The sequence below is a fragment of the Ammospiza caudacuta genome, chromosome 8 (assembly GCF_027887145.1).
Source record: "Ammospiza caudacuta isolate bAmmCau1 chromosome 8, bAmmCau1.pri, whole genome shotgun sequence".
In the NCBI taxonomy this organism is placed as follows: Eukaryota; Metazoa; Chordata; class Aves; order Passeriformes; family Passerellidae; genus Ammospiza; species Ammospiza caudacuta.
The window spans coordinates 24367902-24373846 of NC_080600.1; positions in this window are offsets into that span (position 1 = coordinate 24367902).

Below are 5945 nucleotides of genomic sequence, written 5' to 3' on the forward strand. Positions count from 1 at the left end.
ATTTTAGATTAGGTTTGGGAGTTTGAATACAATTTAAAAACTGGTAATGTAATACATGCCATGGGAGTGGCAATCCTCAAATAATGGCCTTAAAATCCTAGGAGGACTACTACTGGGTAGAATTATTCTGTAGGTGGAGCTTGTTAAAGCCAGATGACTGTTCTCTTAATGAGCTCTTGCTGGAGGGAGCAAATAAAATTGATTAAGAAGAGAGAAAAATCCTAGGACATAATCAGATCCTATAAGCCTAGCCAGAAAGCAGTGTCAACCCAATGCAGCACCCAACCTTTCTCCAAAAACAAATTGGAATTTCTGTTCTCTCACATGTTCTAATGAGAGCAGCTAGAAGCTGGAGCTTAGGTTAATCCTTCCTTTGCTGGCTATATGAGTGCTCTTGGCACCACTTCCAGAGAGGAAATGCTAAAGGACTTCCTGGGTGAATTAGCAAAACCAATGAGTTATAGCACAAGATAAAGTGCCAGAAGTCATTTTCACAGCTACCTAGATATGTTAAACTAAGTTAAAGAGTAGTTTATGACAAGAATCACTGTCCCTGGACAAGCATCTGTTTGACATGGTTTCCATGTCACTGCAGGCAGATGGAGCTCTCCCTGCTTTCTGCAGTGTCCCAAAGGCAGCAACTGAGGATGTCACCCGTGTGTTGAGCTTAAAAATCAAATGAGCAGTTTGTCATCTGAAATCACCGCACTGAAAGCCAAATGACACAGAACAACAATGCTTTCCCATACTGCTGACAAGAATGATTCAATGGCCCTTGCTAATGCCACCTGATCAGATTCATTTCTCAGCAAGCACAAAGTTTGGGAAACAAGAGCTGGTGGGCCCAGCTGGATGTGCTGGAATAGCTTTTATTTATTTTGAGATGGCATTTGCAGGTGTCAGTGCAATTGGCAGGACTGGTGATATAGCACCACTTGGAAAGACCCAGCCAGTTTCTGGAACTGCCCCTTTATTCCTGCTGGCACTGACACCTCCTCTAGCTGTTCTGGGTAGATCACTACTAGAGCCAAGGGGTTTGAGTCCTGCAATACCTCCTTGAATATATGGAGCAGCTTTTATTCTAGAACATACTGTGAAGAGTGTGGTGTTAGTCACATAAATGACTGAACCTTAACCATGAGGGTTTTCTTCCTTCTGACTTTATGGATAGTGCTAGAGTGTGACTTTGGAGAGAAATTATGTGCAAGGCATTAGCTAGGACTTTCAAAGATTTTTCTGGAAGATGTTTCATTTGTTTTCAGGGACAGACATCACCTACCAAGTGTCTTTGAGTGTCTTTTCTTGATACGGTGTCAGATTCAGTGAACTGTGTGGTGTTACATGGAGCTTTTAACCTCCAACACAAACTTGGATGTTTTCCTAGGCCCAGACACTCCTGGAACAGAGATTTAGGCCAATAATCTGCTAAGCAAAACAACATCAAGGATAGAAAGAGTTAAATGGCTGAAGAAAATTGAGAACAGATGATCATTTGAAATTTTTTCCTACTTAAGTCAGCATGAAGGGGAAAAATTGCGGTCACCATAAGAGACTAACAAACAGAAGCACAGAGGAAATTGCTGCAGCCAAAAACGAGCAGAGGAAAGGCAGTTTACCCACTGGCTTTGATGGAAGCCACAGAACTGCTTAGAAAAGGAACATAAGAGTGCTGCAAGAACCAGAAATTGCAGGTTAAGGCCCTGATCCAGCAGGAGCTGGAAGAAGCCCAGGCTTACAGCCACAGGCCTACCTACAGGCAATTCTCAGGTTCAGGTCTTGAGACTTGTCCTCACCTATACACCTGTGTACCCAGTTTTGCTCCCCTGGCCTTCTCTCCACCTGTGTCTTCTTACTGCTTCTCTTCAATGAAAGCCCAGTGGGAAACAGAAAATCTGCTGACTGGGGGCTACTGACACAAGCTTTAGAGTTATACTTTTTCATTTCAGAATATCAAAGGCAGTGGGTCTATTTCCAATATGTCTGCATTTTGTACAAGCCCATTTTGTCTTTTAAAATATACAATGTAAGATTTGTAGGGGGTTTCTAGCTCATCTCAGTTTAACCTTGTTTTAACTCCTTGTACCCTCCCTGGTAAAACTGGCTACTCCCTTTTGCTCAATCTTTAAAATGTGCCTTATGCAGGGACTAAGCTGGGAAAATGTGAACTGGAAAATAGCAATTTTAAAGCCTGATCAGTGCAAAATGCAGTCAAAATGCAAAATTACAGACATCTTGGAACACATCTTGGAACAGTAACTCTTATTTGCTACAGTTGTTTCTTTTTTTTTTTAATACACAATTCATGACCTAACTCTGTCATAATGAGAAACAGATATTAGAGAGCTTTTGAATTAATTACTGTAATAAAAAACAGCTTAGATAATCCTACTCAGTTAAAAAGTAAACAAAAGAAAAACACGGGTTAGTTTCTAGTTGCCTTAAAAAGCTGTGATTGCAAATTGTTTAGTGCAAAGTGTTAGCAAAGCTGTTGAAACAGATCAAAGACAACTACTTTAAGAACAGCAACACAATTTTGGAAGACTGTCTCAGTCAATACCAGTCATTCATGAAGAAGTCCAAGCACATTGGGTACAGAGGACCCCATCTCCTTCCTCTTTAATATTTTCTCTGTTCTAAGTGAAACATCTGACTCTGTATAAGAGGGTTCCAATGGTTAACCTTGTCAAAAATATTAAGATGATTGAGGGGAATGATTTTATTTCTCCATTGTAAATACACAATACAATTCTTTATCACCTGTGAGATATTTCCAGCATATTTAGTATTATAATTGTTCAGGCCAAATAAATAGAAAAGATTAATAGATCTAAACCTTGAAATTTGATTCTTCTGATACCTGGAAAGGAGATGAAAATATTTAGTCTCCTTTTACACTGGATCTCTTATTGTTGGTTAGGGTTGGGGGGTGTTTGTTGTTTGTTTGTTTGGGGGAGAGTTGTTTTGTTTTATTTTTTGCAGGTCTCTAGATTTTAAGGTAGTTTAGATACTATTCATTTACTAGTCAGGTCTCCCTCCTAACTGCAAGTGTAATAATCTACTCTCACTTCCAGGTATGTGCTCAGGCTTCACCATCACATACAGAAGGAAAATAGGAGACACCAGATATCAGATTCATCCTCATTCTTCATCCTTAGAGATATTCAAAAGAAATCTGGACATGATCCTGAATAGGGGTCTTGGACAATATAACCAGAGTAGTCACAGAGGAATTATAGTGCCCACTGTTCTTATACCATTACGTGCAGCTGTACCACAGCAGCAAAGTTTGGCAGGTTAGAGTTGTTTGATTTTCAGCCATGAAATATGACCCTGAAATTGTAGCTGGAAACCAAGATGCAGGCTGACAAAAGGGATGCAGAGCATCTCTTGTGATCACCCTGACCTTATTTTTCCCTAAACTCCTTTTTTCTTCTACTACAGTCACATCCCATTTAGAAGCAGGGCAGTACACCTGGTTCTAGTTCACTCACTTTCACCTTAATTTTCTTTAGTGTAACTGCACTAAAATTCAATAGCATTACACCAGGATGAAGTCACTTTTTTTTTAAATGTTAGGTTCTAAACTACCTCTTTATTTATGCTGTTAAGTCTTAATCTGTTAGAGAGCCATCAACACATTACAACATAACTACATAAATTAGGAATGTAATTTATCAAAGGTTTCCTGTTTTGTTGTTGTTTTTAAATAACAAACCAACTAAATCCCAGGAATTACAGTCAACTGGAAAACAATTGCAACCATTACTGAACCAGCTAAAAGCAGTTCAACAGCTGCATCTTATAAAATGCTACCAAGTCCAGAGACCTACAAATAATGCAGGCTCATAAAACTAGCTACAATTACAATGTGCCTTATGGAGCATGGATAAATACAAAAGAAATTATAAAGCACTTCAATTTCTAAGGTAGCTTAAAAGCTATTTGTAGGATGTAGTGCATAACAAAAGAATGTAAAATCAAAATACTCTGGGTAAAATATTTCTAACATTTGATGTATTTTTATATGCATGCTTTAAATGAATTATTTTATATTGTTTTCTTAATTTCTTATATAACAACTTATTAAGACATTTGGTCTGATTTAGAAATATATATCCAGTTCTCCATGAGAAGATTCTGTATAACTTACTATGTAAAAGATTTTCAAACAGTAATTGATTTATTTTTAAAAATTGTCAAGGTCTGAATATGACTTGGTTTTAGTGGACAAGAACCTACCAAATCACATCTCATTCACAACTGGAGACAAAAGCCTGATTTTACAGTGTAATAGGGAAATGGGCCTCAATTTTTCTAAATCCTTGGTATTCTTTGTTGTAACTGCTGAACAGCTGCTCAGCTTGCTGAATCTGCATTTCAGAGAGCACATCAGACTCAAATCACATAGAGACAGAATAATCTCTTAGCTCAGATTTCTTTTTTCTACACATCTGTTTCTATGCAGTTTATTTTTCACTGCTTAACTTTGCCCTTTGCCATATCAAATTATTTTAGTCATGAAACTTGTATTATTTAGCTTAGGAAGCCAACATCCAATTTTACAGACATCAACACTGTTAGAAAATTAAACTGACTTAACATAGATAAACATAAGTAAAAAAGTGGGTGGAAGAAAGCTTTACCTCTCTACACAATTCCTCTTAGTACCTTTTGCTGAGTGATGTAGATGGCAAAAAAGGTTCCTATAATGCCTGTAGATGTAATGAAAAAATATTACTGCCAGAAAAACCTTATGGATCTAAAACTCTATAAGTAAGCAGTCAGGACTGGTAAATATTAATCTACATTTCTATTTACAAAATAACCTACTCAATGCTGATGTCTATTTCAAACTATATGCAATGAACATCATTTCAGTGGTATCAAATTAATTCTTGGCTTCTTCTAATGTTTTACCACTTTGTAAAAGTGGTAAATATGTACCCAAGTGGGTTTTTTTCTCGTGGTAGAACAACCTCACAATCCGGTCTTCCTTTCAAAGATGGGCATAAGGGGCTGGTTTGGCAGCGTGGCACAGAAGCTTTCCTTGTACACTCTCTCTCCCCTATACACACATTTGAAAGGATCTATTGATATATTTGCTGGAAGGATAAGAAATATGGAATACTGGGAAGACAGATAATATATAGAATATTATTTAGTTCTAAAATGTTGCGGATGTCCTGTATTTGCAGAATAATTTGTTTTTACAAGCCTAGAGACTGTCCTGGTTTAAGGCAGATTTGGGAGAAAGCCCCCAAGGGGGTTCCTTTAGAAAGCAATTCAAGTGGTCCCTCCCACAACTGGTGCAGGAAAAGATTTCCTCGGAGAAAAGTGGAAAAAACCCTGTTTATTAACAGGCAAAGCACTCAGCAGCACAAAAAAATGAACAGTATTACACAATGAAACCTCTTGCTGCTCCAACAGATGACAAACTCAGCAAGTTCCCTTAGTGGCTGTAACTGGGCTCACTCAGTCTGTGTTCAGTCCCTCCGGTGCTGGAATGCAGCGTTCCAGGCCCTGGTGGCCACAGGTGTCAGCTCCTGGTGCTCTTCTGGGTTTTCAGTCCAGTGCAGGTTCAAACAGTTCCAAGAAGAAGAAAAACCACAGTCCAGGGAAATTCACTGCCTCAGCTAGCTAAAAACTAACTAAAAGCACAGGAGAGCTCTGTCCCACTGTCTGTGCTGCAGATTGCACAGTCCAGGAGAAGGATGCAGGGAGCAAATTCTGGGATTCTTCTTCCCCCCTTTGCTCTCACAACCAGTCTTCAAAGTGCAAAACTTATTTCTGGGTTAAACGCATGAATGGGGATACAAGCATCATAAAAGTCACCTCAAAAGGACAAGATGTACACTTGTATTGTGCCTTTTTAGAAATTACCTATGTAGATGGATGAATTAGTAGCTTACCACATAAACCCTAAAGTGAGGGCATGGTCATAGCGG